This window comes from Rhinatrema bivittatum, chromosome 7 (assembly GCF_901001135.1).
Source record: "Rhinatrema bivittatum chromosome 7, aRhiBiv1.1, whole genome shotgun sequence".
Lineage (NCBI taxonomy): Eukaryota > Metazoa > Chordata > Amphibia > Gymnophiona > Rhinatrematidae > Rhinatrema > Rhinatrema bivittatum.
Window position 1 is genome coordinate 46317653 of NC_042621.1, and position 20769 is coordinate 46338421.

At 46.6% G+C, this 20769-nt stretch overlaps 1 protein-coding gene across 1 annotated transcript in view; it reads right to left on the minus strand.

The window, feature by feature from the left end:
- TANGO6 (transport and golgi organization 6 homolog) overlaps nucleotides 1-20769 on the minus strand; it is a 308257-nt gene that overhangs the window by 218906 nt on the left and 68582 nt on the right.

Consider the following 20769-nt stretch of genomic DNA (forward strand, 5'->3'; position numbering starts at 1 on the left):
GCAATCTGCTGCTCATCTTCCCTTCACTACAGTGGACCCCACTCACTACTGCTCTGAGTCCTTTTGCTTGAGTAACTTCTCATACCTTTTATCATTTTTATTTCAATTCCCAGACTGGAGAGCTTCTTCATCAAAGGCTCACTTGAAATCCAGACACCCCCTGATCTCCTGGTCACCTCGTTATTTTCACCCTAACTTTTTCTCTGCTGAGCATGAAGTGGAGTGGCCACTGCCAGCTTTGATGGTTTTGGTGTTTCTGACATAGGAGTAGGTTGCAAAGCTCTAACATGTCTACCTCCAATGCTTTTCTTTATGTCTTCAACCTATATACTGCCTGTCCAGTAGAAGGCTCCAATCAGGTTTACAAAAGTATTAAATAATTAATATAATTTTAAAATTTACATAACTTAGAAATAAAAAAAAAACATATGAAAATAAAGTTACATCAGCTAAGACAGCATCAGAATTCAAACAGCTAGTGAGTTCCTCACCTAGCACACAGAGAAAAGGATAATTGGTCCTTACCAGCTAATTTTCATTCCTGGAATACTACAGATCAGTTCAGACTCCTGGGTTTTGCCTCCATGCCAGCAGATGGAGACAGAGAAGAACATCTTTACAGACACTGTTACTTAACCTAGAATGCTACCTGCAGTCCCTCAGTATGACCTATACTCAAGCCAAGATGAGAATAACTATAACAAAAACTGAGACCATCAACCCCCCTTCAATGAACAGGAGGAAGGCAGAGCCTCTATTGAAAATTTACTCAAACATTAAGTACAAACCATTTAAACCAAAAAAAAAATACTCTGCATCACTACTTTCTGCCATGATGAGCAGGCTTTCCTAAACGAGTGGGGTTCTGGAATGATTTGTGGTATTCCAGGAATGAAAATTAGCACATAAGAATCAATTTTTCTCTCTTGTTCATACTGCCACAAGAGTGGGAGCAGAGAAGAGGCTGGAAACTACAGGCCGGTTACATTACCTCGGTGGTGGGAAAATTAATGGAGACTCTGCTGAAAGAAAGGTTAGTGAACTATCTACAATCCGGTGGGTTGCTCTATCAGAAGCAGCATGGATTCACCAGGGGAAGGGTCCTGTCAGACAAATCTAATTGATTTCTTTTATGGGGTGACTAGAGAACTGGATCAGGGCTTGATGTAATTTACTTGGATTTTAGTAAAGCTTTTGATACGGTCCCACACAGAAGACTCATCAACAAAATGAGAAGCTTGGGAGTCAGCTCCAAAGTGTTGGCATGGATTATAAACTGGTTGACGGACAGAAGTCAACAGGTGATGGTAAATGGAAGCTACTCTGAAGAGAGAATGGTGTTAAGTGGCATGCCACAGGGATCGGTGTTGGGACCGGTACTGTTCAACATCTTCGTGAGCGACATTGCGGAAGGGTTAGAAGGTAAATTTTGTCTATTTGCGGATGATACTAAGATCTACAACAGAGTGGACACACAGGAAGGAGTACAGAGAATGAGACAGGATTTAAGGAAGCTGGAAGAGCGGTCAAACATTTGGCAGCTGGGATTCAATGCAAGAAATGCAGAGTCATGCATCTGGGGCGTGGAAATCCAAAAGAACTATATGCATTGGGAGTGAAGGACTGATATGCATGGAGCAGGAGAGAGACCTTAGGGGTAATAGTGTCTAACGACCTGAAGTCGACGAAGCAGTGTGACTTGGTGATAGCCAAAGCCAGAAGAATGATAGGCTGCTTAGAGAGAGGGACTATCTAGTAAGAAAAGGGAAGTGATAATCCCCTTGTACAGGTCCTTGGTGAGGCCTCACCTGGAGATCTGTGTTCAGTTCTGGAGACCGTATCTCAAAGGAGACAGAGACAGGATGGAGGCGGTTCAGAGAAGGGTGACCAAATGGTGGGTGGTCTCCATCGAATGACTTATGAGGAAAGGTTGAGGAACCTGAATAGGTATATCCTGGAGGAGAGGAGAAGCAGGGGTGATATGATACACCAAATTCAGATACTTGAAAGGTTTTAATGATCCATGGTCGTCAAACCTTTTCCATTGGAAACAATTTAGTTAGAACTAGGGGTCACGATTTGAAACTCCAGGGAGGAAGACTTAGAACCAATCTCCGGAAATATTTCTTCACTGAGAGGGTGGTGGATGCCTGGAATGCCCTTCCGGAGGAAGTGGTGAAGACTAAAACTGTGAAGGATTTTAAAGGGACATGGGATAAATACTCTGGATCCCTAAAAGGCTAGAGGATAGGAATAAATAAAAAAGCTAAACCAGCACGGAACGGCAGTTACTACCCTTAAGGGAAACATGGGGGTAACCTGCACGGAGCGGCAGTTACTACCTTGGGAAGCTTGCAGGACAGACCAGATGGACCATTTTGGTCTTTTTCTGCTGTCATTACTATATATATGTAACTATTTTCTTCTTCTTTCTTTCTTCTCCAATTCAGTTCAGACTCCTGGGATGTACTCAAGCTCCCCTATTTTGGGCAGGAAAGTGATAGCCCCGTTCACAATACACTCTCTCCAAGACTGGAAGAGTCCAGACTGACATCCAATCGGTAATGTCTGGCGAAAGTGTGTAAAGGCTTCAAAGTAGCTGCCCAACAGATTTCCTGTGGCAAAACCACCAGCTGACATTCAGCCATGGGATCATCTGAGCCCAAGATAAGTGAGCCCTTAGACCCTCTGGCACCGGACGACCTCTGCAAATGTACGCTGAGCCAATTATGTTCTACAGCCAGCACACAATAGTAGCCTTAGATGCTCTGTGCCCATTCCTTGGTTCATTCCAAAGCACAAAGAGATGAACAGATCTTCAGAAACTATTAGTCATCTTGAGATACCTCAACACCACGTGCCTCACATACAAATTAGGAAAAGCTGGGAAGTCCACTGTTTGACTAAGATGAAAAGCCAAAACCACCTTCAGCAAAAATGAGGGCACTGTTCACAACAACATAATCTCCATAAACTGAAGAAAAGACAATGCCTAAAGCACTGAAATTCTTCTCCCTGAACAAAATCACCACAAAAAAAAACACCTTCAGGGAGAGAGGGCCAAGATGGCGGCGTGAGCAGTTGTGTGGTTAGACGCTCTGGAATTTGTTCTTACCTTGACTGAGATGCCGGCGAAAAGGAAAGGCGAGGTGCGAGTCTTCCCCCCTGAGCCTCCCCTGCCTGATATCCAGAAGCGGATTACAAACTTTACAACTGCCACAGCGGTGAAAACGGGCGACGAAATCCTCGCTGCGGTGGCTGGAGAGGGAGCTCCAGCACCGCCTGGGGAAGTCACTCTCAGTCCCCCGGACTGCCGACCTCCACCGGCACCTGTGCAACGGGCGGACCTCCAGCAGGCGGCGCCCCTTGATGACATCACCCACTCCCCGGATAGGGGATGCCGAGTTGGGGAAGCGGCGTTGTCTTCGAGACTCTCCTCAAGTCTGCTGGGAGCAGCAGCGACACCGGGCCTGGAAGATTCGGAGCCATTCTTGTCTCCTGTGGACCCGAGTGAGGAGGGAAAGAGACTGCTGGAAGTCTTATCGGTGGAATCTTCACAGTCGTGGATGGAACGGGAAAGGGGTGAGTTTTCTATTCCCCCTAAACCGGCTACGGTGACTCTGGACTTGCTGTGGGAACTGACGGCCAGCATTGGCCAGTTTGTACAAGAAGCAGATTGCAGATACAAGAAAGTGGAAGCTGAAGTGCAGTCCTTGAATCTTAAAGTGAAGGGTCATTTCAAAGATGTTGGAAAAAGGCTGCTAAAAGTTGAGAAAACAATTACGCAAGCTCAAATGGTTAATATCAAGATGATTAAAGATCTAGGATCCCAGTCCAAGAGATTGGAATCATTGGAGAACCATACTAGACATTTGAACTTGAGATTCCTGAACTTTCCACGTGCTTTGGGGGAGGATATCCAAAGCACATTAAAAAAGTTTTTTCTTAGAGAATTTAAAATTTGAAGAATCTAAATTGCCAATTGTGAATAAAGCCTATTTTCTTACTAAGATGGAAAGGAGAATCACAGAAAACCAATTGGGAGTGTTATAGAAAGTTCGGCCATTGAGATATTGGGCAGGGGTACTTTGTTAGTATCCTTTGTCATGGAAAAAGATATTAGCAATGTGATGAAGGCGTACTTTCAAAATGCGGCAGAAACTTTCTATGGTCAATTGGTTAAGATTTTCCCAGACTTTGCCAGACGCACTCAATTAAGAAGACAGGAATTTATTAAATTAAGACCACAAGTAGTGGCCTTAGGTTATACATTTGTATTAAGATATCCTTGTAGATGTCTTATTAAAGGTAAAGGAGAAAATTATGCATTTTCAGCAGTAGAACAACTTAAATCTTTCTTAAATGCTAGGAATGTGACTATAGTTCCACAGCAAGTAAATTTAGGCAATCATTAAAGTAATACACCACTTAAAAACGTTAATGCCAGTTATTCTTTGTTAGTTATCGTAAGTATTCTCCCTTAAAATTTTGGCCCTATTCTCAAAAACATTTTTGTTTCCTTTGATAAGCATATATGCTAAAATGTGAATTTGGGAAGGTGTAATAATGAATGCTTATTTCCTATATGCTTTTCTAAATCTTATTTTCCTGTAAAGTATGATTTATATATACTTTATGAAAACTCAATAAACAGTGAATTAAAAAAAAACAAAACAAAAAAAAACACACCTTCAGGGTTAATCCTTTAGTCATCTTCCGCAATGACTTGGACGGAGCCTCACACAACACAGTCGGAACCAAAATTAAGATTCCACGAGGAACACACTTTCCGCATCAGCAGCCACAAGCATTTCGCCCCCTTGTGAAAAAAAAATCAAATCATTTCTGGATGGGAGGCCAGGGACACTCCCTAAATCTTATCCCGAAGACAACCTAAAGCCACCACCAGTACCCAAAGCGGATTATAGGCTAGACCAGTGGTTCTCAACCCTGTCCTGGGGACACACCTAGCCAGTCGGGTTTTCAGGATATCCACAATGAATATGCATGAGAGAAAATTTGCATACACTGCCTCCATAACATGCAAATTGTTTCTCATGCATATTCATTGTGGATATCCTGAAAACCCGACTGGCTGGGGGGGTCCCCAGGTCAGGGTTGAGAACCACTGGGCTAGACCCTTCAATAGACCTCTTTGCAGAAAGGACAAGGAATGGAAAGCTGAAGCCTGAGTAATCTGAACGTCTTGCTCTATACTCCAGGCATCAAAAATCCTCCACACCCTAATGTAGGTCAAAGATGTAGACGGCCACCTGGCTGGCAGCAGGTGGCAATGTCGTCTCTGGAATAATCCTTCCATCTCAAGAGTCTCCACTCAAAAGTCAAGCCATGAGTCAGAAGCAATCCACCTGATCTGAAAATATTGGACCCTGTTGTAACAAAAACAGAAGGTGATAAACCTTAACGGTCTACTAAGTTCACGAACCATGGCTGATGTGGCCCCTCCGCAGTCACTAGAATCACTTTGCCCTGGGTCTCTCTCTCTATGAGTCGTAGCATTTTTCCCACCAATGGTCATGGGGGAAAGTCAAAGAAGAATCCCCGGTGGTCACGGAAGTACTAGAGCATCGATTCCTTCTACTCCATATTCACGCCTGTGAATGTAAAACCACGGCGCCTTGGAGTTTTGTATTGATGTCATAAAATCCAAGCGGGGTATTCCCCACCTGGTCCGAACAAGAAGCATTGCTTCCTCCAACAGTATGCATTCCCCGGGGTCCAACTTTTGTCTATTGAGAAAATCCGCCTGCACACTGTCCCATCCTGGTTATATGAGACTCTACCAGAACTGTCAGGTAGAGTCTCAGGTAGAGTGAACCAACTGCTGAGCTTCCTGAGAAACTATCTGAATTTTAAGAAAATAAGAAATTGCCATGCTGGGTCAGACCAAGGGTCCATCAAGCCCAGCATCCTGTTTCCAACAGAAGCCAAACCAGGCCACAAGAACCTGGCAAGTACCCAAACACCAATTGCTACTGATGCAATTAATAGCAGTGGCTATTCCAGAAGTAAAATTGATTAATAGCCATTAATGGACTTCTCCTCCAAGAACTTATCCAAACCTTTTTTGAACCCAGCTACACTAAATGCACTAACCACATCCACTGGCAACAAATTCCAGAGCTTTATTGTGCGTTGAGTGAAAAAGAATTTTCTCCGATTAGTCTTAAATGTGCTAATTGCTAACTTCATGGAATGCCCTCTTGTCCTTCTATTATCCAAAAGTGTAAATAACCGATTCACATCTACTCGTTCAAGACCTCTCATGATCTTAAAGACCTCTATCATATCCCCCCCTCAGCCGTCTCTTCTCTAAGCTGAACAGCCCTAACCTCTTCAGCCTTTCCTCCTAGGGGAGCTATTCTATCCCCTTTATCATTTTGGTTGCCCTTCTCTGTACCTTCTCCATCACAACAATATCTTTTTTGAGATGCGGAGACCAGAATTGATGCCTTCTTGCCAGATGAAATATGCCACTGTTATTGAATTGTTTGAGAGAAGTCATACTGCACAACCTTGTAACTGTGACAGAAAGGAAAACAAGACTAATCCCACCATGCTCGTCTCTAACCGACTGATAGACCATGTTGCGCTGTCTATGAAACATAGAAACATAGAAACATAGAAATGACGGCAGAAGAAGACCAAACGGCCATCCAGTCTGCCCAGCAAGCTTCACATTTTTTTCTCATACTTATCTGTTTCTCTTAGCTCTTTGGTTCTATTTCTCTTCCACCCCCACCATTAATGTAGAGAGCAGTGATGGAGCTTCAACCAAGTGAAATATCAAGCTTGATTAGTTAGGGGTAGTAGGGGTAGTAACCGCCGCAATAAGCAAGCTACACCCATGTTTATTTGTTTTACCCAGACTGTGTTATTCAGCCCTTATTGGTTGTTTTTCTTCTCCCCTGCCGTTGAAGCAGGGAGCTATGCTGGATATGCGTGTAGTATCAGTTTTTCTTCTCCCCTGCCGTTGAAGCAGAGAGCTATGCTGGATATGCGTGAAGTATCAGTTTTTCTTCTCCCCTGCGGTTGAAGCAGGATATGCATTGAAAGTGAAGTATCAGGCTTATTTGGTTTGGGGTAGTAACCGCCGTAACAAGCCAGCTACTCCCCGCTTTGTGAGTGCGAATCCTTTTTTCTTCTCCCCTGCCGTTGAAGCAGAGAGCTATGCTGGATATGCGTGAAGTATCAGTTTTTCTTCTCCCCTGCCGTTGAAGCAGAGAGCTATGCTGGATATGCGTGAAATATCAGTTTTTCTTCTCCCCTGCCGTTGAAAGCAGAGAGCTATGCGTGAAGTATCAGTTTTTCTTCTCCCCTTGCCGTTTGAAGCAGAGAGCTATGCTGGATATGCATTGAAAGTGAAGTATCAGGCTTATTTGGTTTGGGGTAGTAACCGCCGTAACAAGCCAGCTACTCCCCACTTTGTGAGTGCGAATCCTTTTTTCCACATTTCCTCTTGCTGTTGTAGCTTAGAGTGATGTTGGAGTCACAGTAACCATGTGTATGTTTATTGAATAAGGGTATTATCTCCAGGCAGTAGCCGTCATTCTGGCGAGCCACCCACTCTTTATTGACGGCCTCTTTCATTTTATGGATCCACAGTGTTTATCCCACGCCCCTTTGAAGTCCTTCACAGTTTCTGGTCTTCACCACTTCCTTCGGAAGGGCATTCCAGGCATCCACCACCCTCTCCGTGAAGAAATACTTCCTGACATTGGTTCTGAATCTTCCTCCCTGGAGCTTCAAATCGTGACCCCTGGTTCTGCTGATTTTTTTCCTATGGAAAAGGTTTGTCGTTGTCATTGGATCATTAAAAACCTTTCAAGTATCTGAAAGTCTGTATCATATCACCTCTGCTCCTCCTTTCCTCCAGGGTGTACATATTTAGATTCTTCAATCTCTCCTCATAAGTCATTTGATGAAGACCTTCCACCTTTTTGGTCACCCTTCTCTGGACCGCCTCCATCTTGTCTCTGTCTCTTCGGAGATACGGTCTCCAGAACTGAACACAATACTCCAGGTGAGGTCTCACCAAGGACCTGTACAAGGGGATAATCACTTCCCTTTTCTTACTCGATATTCCTCTCTCTATGCAGCCCAGCATTCTTCTGGCTTTAGCTATCGCCTTGTCACATTGTTTCGCCGACTTCAGATCATTAGACACCATCACCCCAAGGTCTCTCTCCTGCTCCGTGCACATCAGACTTTCTCCCCCCATCGAATACAGTTCATTCGGATTTCCACTCCCCATATGCATGACTTTGCACTTCTTGGCATTGAATGTCAGCTGCCATGTCTTCGACCACTCTTCCATCTTCCTTAAATCCCGTCTCATTCTCTCCACTCCTTCCGGCGTGTCCACTCTGTTGCAGATCTTAGTGTCATCCGCAAAAAGACATACCTTACCTTCTATCCCTTCCGCAATGTCGCTCACAAAGATATTGAAAAGGACCGGTCCCAACCACCGATCCCTGCGGTTACACCGCTTAAAAACCGCTCTCTCTTCAGAGAAAGTTCCATTTACCATCACACATTGTCTTCTGTCCGTCAACCAGTTTTGCAATCCAGGCACCACCTCGGCACTCACTCCTAAGCTTCTCATTTTATTCACCAGTCTCCTGTGCGGGACAGTGTCAAAAGCTTTGCTGAAATCCAAGTAGATGACATCGAGTGCTCTTCCTCGATCAATTCCTTGGTTACCCAGTCAAAAAAGTCAATCAGATTTGTCTGACAGGATCTTCCAATGGTGAATCCATGCTGCCTCTGATCCAGCAATTCTCCCGACTGTAGATAGTTCACTATTCTCTCTTTCAACAGTGACTCCATATACTTTTCCCACCACTGAAGTGAGGCTAACCGGTCTTGTAGTTACCAGCCTCTTCTCTGTTCCCACTCTTGTGAAGCGGGACCACCACCGCTCTCCTCCAATCATTCGGCACCACTCCCGTTTCTAGGGATCTATTGAATAGGTCACACAGCGGACCTGCCAGCACATCTCTGAGCTCCCTCAGTATTCTGGGATGAACTTCATCAGGCCCCATGGCTTTGTCCACTTTCAGTTTCACCAGCTCTTCCCATACATTTTCTACTGTAAATGGAGTTACATCTACTCCATTCCCCTCCAGTTTCTTGTTAACTAGTGTCGGTCCTTCTCCAGGGTCCTCTTTAGTGAACACAGAACTGAAGTATTCATTAATATTTCTGCCATTTCTTCGTCTCTCTCCACGCATTGATCCTTTCCACCTTTCAATTTCACTATACCATTTTGAACTTTTCTCTTTTCACTGATATATCTGAAAAATGTTTTGTTACCACTCTTTACCCTCTTTGGCAATCCTCTCTTCCGCTTGACTTTTTTGCCATCTTGATTAATTTCTTCGTCTCCCTCAGTTTCTACCAGATATTCTTCTTTGTGTTCCTCCTTTTGGGATCTTTTATATTTCTTGAATGCTGTTCTTTTAGCCTTTATTTTGTCAGCCACCTCCTTTGAGAACCAGATAGGTTTCATTTTTCTTTTGCTTTTCTTTACTTTTCTAACATATAGATTAGTTGCCTTGGTGATTGCTCCTTTTAGATTGGTCCACTGTTGATCCACATCTCTCTCGTTTTCCCAGCCTTTTAGTTCTTCCTCCAGGTACTTCCCCATTTCATCAAAGTCTGTGTTTTTGAACATCAAAACTTGGGTTTTTGTGCTTCTTTTCCGTGTCCTTTTTGTGATATTAAACCATAACCGTTTGATGATCACTGGTGCTGAGGTGGGCACCCACCTGGACGTCTGAGACATTATCTCCATTAGTGAGCACTAAGTCGAGTATAGCTCCTTCCTCTCGTGGGTTCCATTACCATTTGTTTGAATAAAGCTACTTGCAGGGCATCTACTATTTCTCTACTATTTTAGATTCTGCAGATGGGATTCTCCAGTCTACATCTGGCATATTAAAGTCTCCAACGATCACCACTTCTCCTTTCTTTGCTATCCTTTGGATGTCTTCAATCAGATCTCTGTCCAGCTCTTCCTTTTGGTTTGGAGGCCTGTAAACCACTCCAATAAAAATGGATGCCCCATCTTTTTTAAGTCTGCCCATAGTGCTTCTTCTTTTGCCCCATCTTCCTTGCAGCTCAGATGCTTGGATATTGTTTCTGACATATAGAGCCACTCCTCCCCCATTCCTATCCTCTCTGTCCTTCCTTAACAAGTTATAGCCTGGTATTGCCGTATCCCAGTCATGATATTCTGTAAACCATGTTTCCGTGACAGCAACAATGTCCAAGTCCGCCTCCACCATTAGGGCTTGCAGCTCTGGGATTTTATTACCCAAACTACGAGCATTTGTGCTCATAGCTTTCCAGCTTTCTTTGCTCAGGTTACTGCTGTTCCTGGACTCCTTTTGTGACCTATTTAGTTGAGGTTTGTTATCCACTTTTCTCTTTGCATTTGTGCAAGGGAAGATATTAATGCCTCTGATGACAGAATCATCCATCACTGTGAGCTTTTTCCTTTGGTTTCTGATTTGGAATTTCTGTATGCATTGGGTTTTTTCTCTCTTTTCCGATAACATTTCAATCTTTTTCTCAAGGACTTCTTCAGAATTTAATACAGAGAAGGCATTTTGTACTTGTTGCACTTGATACAGTGTGTGTCTACGGAACACAGGTCTTATTCTACCAAAGCCCACTGAAATACTTTTAAAGTTCCTTAATGGCCTGTGTGAGTGGTGGGATAGAGTTGTGGGTTGCACAGCTTTCAATAATGGGTGTCTGTGGGTTACAGGTCTTATCCTACCTGAGCCCACGGTAAATCTCTTTTTCTTGAGTTTTGGTTATTCAGTGGTAAGTGGAAATTATTTCCTGAATAATGTACCGTGGCTGAGACTCTCTTTATTGAAGCTAATTCAGCTTTAAAGTCATCCAGCTCCTTTTCCAAGGTAGAGAGTTTTGAACAAAAGGGGCTATGCCTGACTCACCACTCCCCAACTGTATAGGCTGGCGTTGGTAGTCACTATCACACAATTTGGGATTTCCATATCCTATTCCACACTGATCCCACCAAGCCACCACCTGGACTTCCCCACGAGGGGAAGAGGAAATTGAAATTCCTCTGATAACAGGTTCCAGCAGGAGAGGGGCGCTCTATGAAGGAGGCTGCACATGCACAACCATTTCTAGCTTCGATGCCATAGAACTCAGGACCTGTAAATAATCCCCAAGTATGGGCACCTCGAGTCCCAACAGGCAGCAAACCTGACTCTGCAGCTTCAACGTCCTCTCCTTCATGAGGAACAACTTGCCAATCCGGGTGTCAAACTGCCCCCCCCCCCCCCAGACACTCCAAGGTCTGGGATGGCATTAGATGGCTCTTTGCTAGGCTCCCTGCCCAGCCCAGAGCCCTCAACCTCTCTAGGACCCGTTGTACCACCAGCTGACAGACGTTTGCCGTCTTTGCCTGAATGAGATAGTAGACACACCAGGATGGGATTCTTCTTTGGTTCCATCATAGGGTCCGTGCCAGGAACTCCTAGAGTCTTCAGGGTCTGGGAAACCAGGGCCAGCAATTCATCTCTATGGAAAAACTGTAACATGGTCCGATATGGATCCAAGCCTGGAGGGATTTCCCATTCTCCAATGAATCTGCATCCCCTTCATTGTCTATGGTGTCTAGGTCCCTGTCAGGGATACCCTTGGTGAGACGAGGCATTTCTCGAGGCCTGCTGATAGGGCTGGGAGAGCAAGGCCTTCCCGGCTGGAGTTTGGTCCGGACAGGAGGCAGGAGACAGACTGTGTCTGTACGAAGGCTTGAAGACATTGAAAAAAATTCCAACCAAAAAAGGTCATCAGGTCCATGCCTAGCCCAGGGGGAACTGGGGTAGGAGCAGCTGAATTTCCCTCTCCTGTGGTAGACCCAGCCCCGGGATTACTCAGATCCAGGGTGCTACCGGTTAAGATCGTGGCAGACTCATCCTCTGAATGGGTGGATCCGGGCTTACAAAAATTCTGGGAGTCCATCTCTCCCTGGGCCTCCTCACAGTGCTGGTATAGGTAAGAATCAAGGTCCTACTGTGTAGCCCTAATATGGCAGGCAGCACAAAGGGAGTGTCGCTTATGCTTTTTTGCTGCTGAAGCCATTATGAATGCTAACTGTGCACTCAGCCGGCTAGTGCTTGAAATCGAGTGCGCACAGATCCTGTACCGATGCACGTAAGCTGAAGCTCAGGTATGTATGATGTTATGCTCACCGCGTGTACTGATGCTCTATGGAGGTGCACAAAACCGTGCGCAAGATGGCGCCGCCGCGACCTACCATGCAGCATGCCCACCGAGCCTGATGTGGGGCTTAGCCCATTGGGAGGCCACTCAACCCGCTCGGAAGACTCCTTCCCTTACCCCAACAAAATCGGGAATGTCAACGGTACAGCACGCCGAGCAAGGAGACCAGAGGAAAGACTTACTTACCTGGGCTCAGCGCTTACCAGCTGAGTACAGAGACAGTATCCAGCTTTGAGGGGAGAGGACTTTGGCTGTCACTGCCACGGTTGGCTTCAGCAGCAAAGTCCATGCCGGGAACCAGCTACTGGACCAAGGCACACCTCTGAGAGATCTTAGAAATCACCTCAGGAATTCTCAACTGGGAAAGGGACCTTTGAGAGCAGGGCTCAATCTTTCTCCAATTTAAAGGTAAAATTTCCTCTACTAAGGAGTACTGCAATCCCAAAGGGAAAGCACGTCCACATCTATTAGGAGATGGAGAGCTACTGAAGGGCTCAGGTCACTGCAGGGGTGTATCTAAGGTGACGTCGGCTTTGAAACCTGACTCCGTCGCCATTTGCTAGCAGGGGAGCACATAACCCATTGGTCCTGAGTCTATCTGGCTACAGGCTAGGAAAATTAGAGTGCCTCCAGTAATGGGTACCATTTCACCATTGCCCTTCCAACTTTCAGACCAATCTCCAGGGTGTCCCACACCCCGACAACCAACTTACCAATTTGTGAAGGAAAAGGCTCTAGCCGGACCTCTCAAGCTATCCAGGAAAGGATCCACTCCTTCCTGGTCAGCTTCTTCTTGAGGAAGCGCAATGCCTAGCTCCCTGCAAAACAATCAAATCATCTTAAGGCCTTCTCCTTCGGCCATCGGTACCTGCTTCGGATCCGAAATGTCCTGAGTGGACTCCACCCCCGGGGATTCATCCATCAGCCCATCATTTTCAGACTCCTCTATGGGCCCCCTGCTGCCCAGCCAAGCCAAGCACCCTGCAGGTGTTAGCTGATGCCTTCTGGCTTGTCACCTTAGGCTAATTTTCAGGTCATATGCCACCTTGCTGCTGACCCTGCATATGAGGCCGCTGCTCCCCCACTGTCTAGTCTAGTCAGATAGGCTCTGTGGAGAAGTACCACAAAATCTGAGGAAAAAAGCCCAAGAATCCCCAGAATCCACATGCATCCAGGCCTCCTCATCTTCAAAGACTTCCTGCCTCACCATAGGGCTCTGCACAGCCGGCGACAAGAGTACGTTCCTAAATGCACCAGAATGGCTGCTGGTTCCCAAGGGTTCTCGAGGGTATCAAGGGAACTGGAACACCAGCTAATTGAAATCCTCTCAGTGACCAGTGATGAGCCACACCAAGCTTCACCAAACCCCTTCTCATCCACCTCAACCAGGGAGGATGGCCCCCACCAGGGACCTAACAACTCCCTAGGAGGAAATTCCTGTTTAGATTTTCATTTTATTTCATTTCCTTTTTTTTTTTAAAGTTCCAGACTGCAGTTTTTAAACCTCTATCATCTGCTGGAGACAGAGACATGCTGAGAGACTGCAGGTGGCACTCTAGGTTAAGTAGCAGTGTCAGTAAAGATTTTCTTCTCTGTCTCCATCTACTGGTAGGGAGGCAAAACCAGGAGTCTGGGCTGATCTGGGGTATGAACAGAACAAAAGGTTTTCCCATAGATAAGCAGCATGAATTAGCCATGCTATCTGGGATGTCCTCCATGCCTCTAGGTGGTGGAGCTCTCAAAGATCACTGAACTTTGTCAGTGATTTGTATTTGCTTGTATCTTCCCGCATTTCCCCGAGTCTCCTCAGTCCATTTTTTTCTGCGCGACTGAGTGCATGCGGAGCTCTCTCTCTCTCTCCTCTCTTAGGAAATTCTGGGTGAAAAAAACCAAAAAAACTAAATCGACAGATCGACATGCCGCAGGCACCCGGCTTTAAATTCTGCCAGTGTGGAAAAATAATGTCGATCACCGACAGCCACAAGCGCTGTTATTATCTGCTTGTGACCCAACCATGATCAGGCTTGATGTCGGGACTGCGGCCGCATGTCCCATCAGGCCCAGCGACAAAGGGCAGCCCACATCACCAAATTGAAGGAGGCAGCGTCGGGCTCCTATGCCCCCTCAGAGGAGTCACCTAGATCTTCTCCAGGGCCTCCCCGGATGTCTAAAGAACCCTCCTAATGTCGGGCCTCCTTGGTTGGACCTCCCGGCTCTGCCGGGCTGGCGCCGAAGCGAGCCCATGCAGCACCGAAGCACGGCGCGGGAGATATGTTGGCAGCGCCAAGGAAAACATCCGCGAAGTCATCGCCACATCGATGTCAAAGAGTCGACCCTTGACGCACCACGGGAAGACGGATGTACCCCCTCGATGCCGGCGTCAAAGCAATCGACGGCAGGGTGCCCCCAAGCCTGCGAAGAAGCATGTTTCATAACACAAGCGACCCAGGGAACCCTCTCCCCTTCTAGTGGTCGATTTGGAAGGACCTTCTTCACCAGTTATCTCTCCTGGTTCTCCTCTTCAAGTGTTTTTTCGGGCCTTTCTACGGCGTCCCAATGCCGGAACCAATCAGGCCTTCAGGAACCCTTACGGGAGAAAGACAGACGGCCTGCTCCTAGAGAAAGTGGGCCAGCGCCTATATGTGGAAATCCATAAAGTTCCTGACTCCAGACAGGAGATGATGGGAATCCTCAGGATTTTTGATACTCCTGCAGAACCCACAACCTTGCCTTCGCAACGTCCTGGACAAGGTGATGACCAAGGCATGGGAATCTCCCTTTTCGGGCTACCAACTTCCCGAAAAATGGATCTCAAATACCGTATATGCGTGAATCACCATTCTATTCCATGGTCCAGTTCCCTCATACCTCGGTTGTGGTTGAATCCGCGATGCAGAGGGCAAAGAAGACTAGGCTGCACTCAAATTCACCTCCCGGCAAAGACTAGAAGTACATGGATGACTTCGCCAAGAAGGCCTATTAATCGGGCATGTTAAATGCCAAAATACATCAATTTTATGTGACACAATATCTCTACGATTGTCTCCAGTTCCTGAAACCCGTTACTGGCCGAAGTCCCCAGATGATCGACCCCTACAGGAGTTTCATGACATGGAAGAGGGCTTACGACACCTGCTTCGCTCTGTATATGAGGGATTTGACACGTCAGCGAAATCCACCACCAACGCGGCCAGCCGATTAGTGTGGTTATGAGCAAGTGCCATCCGTGACTATGTTTACGAAAAAACTAACAGACCTTCCTTGTCTCCTGGACAATATTTTTGGTGATAAACTGGACGGAGACCAATCGTACAGCTAAAAGATCAAAATGTAGCTGACCGTCACATCTGATGCAGCTTCATCACGACACTCATACAGAAAACCACCTTACCCACATTATCCATGTCGACCATATCGGCCGAGTCACCAACAACCTGCACATCAGCAAGGACCACGGCAACGTTCCCGCCCCCATCGGCAGCATCGACCACCAGCAGATTCTCATCCCCCTAAAGGCCCTCAAGGTTTTTAGGGAAATTGCCCCCACCGCTACCACCAACTCCAGTAGAAGGCAGACTCTCCCGTTTTCATCATCCTTTGGGGTCTTACAGATCATACGGGAAGGATATTCTCTCAGTTTTCATGTCTCTTCCATCCTTACCACACCTGGTCTGCCAAAAACACCTCCAGACACAATGCAGACCACTGCTACAGGAGATCAACCATCTACTCCAGCAGCGATGCATTCAAGAGCTGTCCTCCTCGCAGTTCCATCACGGTTTTTATTCCCAATACTTCCTTATTCCCAAGAGATCAGGTGGCCTTCGACCTATCCTGGACCTTCGTTTTCTCAACAAATACCTGACGAAGGAAAAGTTCAAGATGACATCCCTCGAGTCCATCCTACCCCTTCCTTCATCCCAGAGATTGGATGCGCTCACTGGATCTCAAGGATGCATATGCTCATATACCGATGCACCCTTCATCCTGGCGGTACTTATGCTTCACGATCAATGGCCGCCATTTCCAGCACACGGCTCTCCCATTTGGCCTCTCCTCTGCCCCCAGAGTTTTCACTAAATGCCTAGAGGTAGCAGTGGCTCAACTCCAACAAAAGGGGATCCAGATATTTCCCTACCTAGACAACTGGCTGCTGGTGGCCCCCAACCAGTCCACCCTACGAAACAATCTTCTATGAATCATATCTTGCCTAGACAATCTGGGCCTACTGGTCAACTACGAGAAATCGAATCTAAAACCCACTCAGGTCTTACAGTTCATCGGGGCTCATACAGACACCATTCAAGCCAGGGCCTTCCTTCCGGAATCCTGGGCTCTTGCCCTGAAAACACTTGCTGGCCAGCTCCAAGCGGCCACCACTGCCCCAGCCCGCCAGATCCACACCATTCTCGGTCACATGGCAGCTTCAATCTACGTCGTACCTCACACACGTCTACATATGTGACGTTTGCAATGGGACCTGAAGTCCCAATGGAACCAGTTATTCCATCCTCTCTCCACTCCTTTCACACTTACGTCCAGCATGAAAAGAGAATTGCAGTGGTGGCTGACACCGTTGGCGCCAACATTGGGGTTGCCTCTCTGGCCCCCTCTACATCACACAGTGCTCACCACAGATGCTTCCACCAAGGGGTGGGACACCCACCTTACCCATCTACAGACTCAAGGCCTGTGGTCCACTTGGGAACGAGTACAACAAATAAATGTCCTGGAACTTCATGCCATCCGAAACGGTCTTCGTGCCTTCGAGCTAACCCTCCACAGAAAGACTGTCATGGTGCACACAGACAACCAAGTCGCCATGTTTTACATCAACAAAGAAGGAGGGTCCGGTTCCTGGAACCTCTGCAGGGAGGCTGTCGGGATCTTGGAATGGGCAGAGAGCAAATCCATCTCCCTCCAGACCTTTACCTGCCTGGAATCAGCAACTCCAGGGCCGACAAACTGAGCAGGATCTTTCACCCCCACGAGTGGGAACTCCATCAGGAGGTGGCCAATCAAATATTTTGCACTTGGGGTCTTCCCCAAATCGACCTCTTTGCAACAGAACAGAACAGGAAAGTGGAACTGTTCTGCTTGGTGTATCCCAGTCTACACCAACTAGCACAGGATGTATTCCTATTTGATTGGACGGAGGGTCTGCTCTACACCTTTCCTCCGATACCTCTCATCTCCCGCATAGTCCAGAAATGCATCGCAGACAACACAGACCTAATTCTCATCGCCCCAGCCTAGGCACGACAGCCTTGGTATGCCTACCTAGTTCAACTATCGGTGAGCCACCTGATCCCCCTCCTGGGCAACAACATATGCCGCCTCACCCAAGAGGGGGGGTTCTCTACTCCACCCGTTTCATTCATCTCTGAATCTCAGTGTGGAGGATGAAAGGCTCATATTCCAGCACTGAACCTTTCTCCTCAGCTTCAGGATATTCTTATCTCATCCAGAAAACCACCGACAATAGTGAACTATCAGCGGAAGTGGGCACACTATGCCTCCTGGGGCTCAGACAATAGCACAGACCCACTCACCTGCCCACTGGAGTGTCTCCTGGACTATCTCCATCTGCTCTACCAGAAGGAGCTAGCCACAGCTTCAGTTCGAGTTCACCTCGGCACCATAGCTGCCTACCACTCTCCCCTCAACGAGGCGCCAATCTCATCACCCACTCGTCTCCAGATTCATGAAAGGAGACCACTGGTCCAAAAACCTCCAGTTCCATGGTATATAAACATAGTGCTCGAGCAATTAATGCTACCACCCTTTGAACCAATGGACACTTGTCATCCCAGGTTCCTCTCCTGGTAGGTACTCATTTTAGTTGCCCTCACCTCTGCAAGACATGTCAGCGAGCTAAAAGCCCTGGTACACTACCCCACCCTACCTGGAGTTTTACCATGACAAAGTTACACTGTGACGCATCCCACCTTCCTCCCACAGATGGTTTTGGCTTTCCACATCAACCAATCCATCGCTCTACTGACCTTCTATCCAAAGCCTCATGCTAACGAAGGCGAGCATAGACTTCACACTCTGGACTGTAAACAAGCACCCGCTTATTATAAACGTCACACTCATTCTGACCACAGAGCCTCCCAGCTCTTTGTCTCATTTAACCCGAATGCCCCAGGGCTCCCTGTATCCAAAAGAACGCTCTCGTCCTGGATCTCGAATTGCATTCAATTCTGTTATCAAAAGCGATCAGAGACCCTATCCCCACCCCTAAGGCGCATCAGGTCCGAGCTATGGCTGCTTCAATAGCTCATCTCCACGAGGTACCTCTTCTGGACATTTGCAAATCCACCACATGGTCCTCACTACATACATTTACATCCACTACTGTTTTAGACAGGCAGACTGCTGATGACGCACGCATGGGAAGGACAATTCCCAAGTTCTAGCACGTCTTGAACACAGCGACAACAGCACATAAGAACTGTCCGCCTTTGACTAGTCTTGAGCGCCCTAACTCACTTCATCATGAACAATAATATATTTGCGTGCAGTACTTCAGCTGGGGACTCTCAGACAGTATGGCTAATTCATGCTGCTTATCTACGGGAAAAGGAGCAGTTTGCTTACTGTAAATGGTGTATTCCGTAGATAGGAGATGAATTAGCCATGCTGACCCCTCCCGCCTCCCCGGACAGTTCCCAGCATTACACTCTCGTCTTGCTTGGATATGGTCTGAGGAGACTTGGGGAAACGCAGGAAGATACAAGCAAATACACATCACTGACAAAGTTCAGTGATCTTTGAGAGCTCCGCCACCTAGAGGCACAGAGGACGTCCCAGACAGCATGGCTAATTCATCTGCTATCTTCGGAAAACACCGTTTATGGTAAGCAAACTTGCTCTTATGGCTATGATCAAAAGGGGAATTGGATTTAGACAGCAACCAACGAGGACCATGATTTTTATGGTTTGGAAAACATAAGCATGGGAGTAACCTGAACAGAGCAGCAGTTACTACCCTTAACAGAAGGCATGGATTACTACCCTTAACAAATAAGCCTTGATGCTTTTGATGCAACTGCAACATCGCTCTCTGCTTCAAAGGAGGGGGAAGGGGGGTGGAGGGAAACAAACTTGGATTCAGGGACAGCCAATACGAGACCTGAATTTTTTACAGTCTGGAGTACAGATGCGCAGACATTAAGGAAAAAAAAAAAACAAAACCACAGGACTGCTACTACAGCCAAGTCAATAAGCACAGCACATTAAGCAGCAATGGGTAACCTGCACGGCAGATACTACATGGGAAGTTTTCTGTGCAGACTGGATGGACCACTGGTCCATTTCTGCCATCATTTCTATGTTTCTTGCACCTCTTAATTGCATCCTGTTCCTCCAGTACCCAACTAAGCACCCCTCCTCTTTTCTCTACACTTCACATCAGGTGCGTTTAATACTGCAGACAAATGCGTCATCGGGGGACAATATTGTTTATTATTTACGTGGTGCTAGTTAATACAGCACTGTGCAAGATCAATTAGTTAAAATCCTCATATTGAGCCCAAGGAAAATAAAGTGATAGAACCAGTGTCTGCAGGTTGGCAGCTTTATGCCAAGCACAGCACCACACTTCCAGCCACGATCCTGGTTCTGAGGGTGTATGTAAATTTAACGAATAGAAAGCTGTTTGTGACCCTTCCCGTAGCATAGGAGTGACTACATGAATTTTCACACCTTACTCCTTTGCCTGAATTGTATTTTACTACTTCTAAATCAGACTAGATCATCTTACAATTTTACTGTCCATACCTTTTCCAATATACAGAAATCGTTGGTGAGGCATGAAATAAAACATTAAGGAGAAGCCGGAAATGAGAGCAAACTGAGAAAAAGCACAAAGCAACAGATCACAGAACACAAAAGCATTAGAAATTGCACAACACACATACACAAGAATAGCAGAGTTTAGCCTGGGGCCAGAGCCTGGCAATCAGCTTCCAAGCAACAAAAGACCCATTTCTATGTCAGCTTTTCATCTTCTAACTTTGTAGCTTTTTAAGTTCTGGGATCATGTTTCACTTAAAAGGAGTCTGATTCAGTTGCCCTGGATGAGAGCTCCAGGGGCCAAGTTCCTGAACAATGTGTCATTGTTTTGAAAGAGCTCTATAGGCAGGTGATACACAATCACTACTGCCCTTCCCCATCACAGTGTGCAAAACTCAGGAGCCCAAGAGCGTACAGGACAGGATTACTTTTGCTTCTGCCTTCTAGGGCTACAATGCTCCACCAGGGCACTAACTGCTTCAGCTGAGTAACCTCCTTATGCAGCCTCACTGCCACGGCAGCTGAGGAAGGAATGGAAACGTGTAATCTTGGCCATTAAGCTAAAGAAAGAAATAACAGGTGCATAAAAATGACTGGCAGGTGCCACCCATTGAAGAGTGGGATTAACACAGCCAAAAGCAGCTCCCCCACCTTCTACTGGCTACACTGATGTGCAACCAA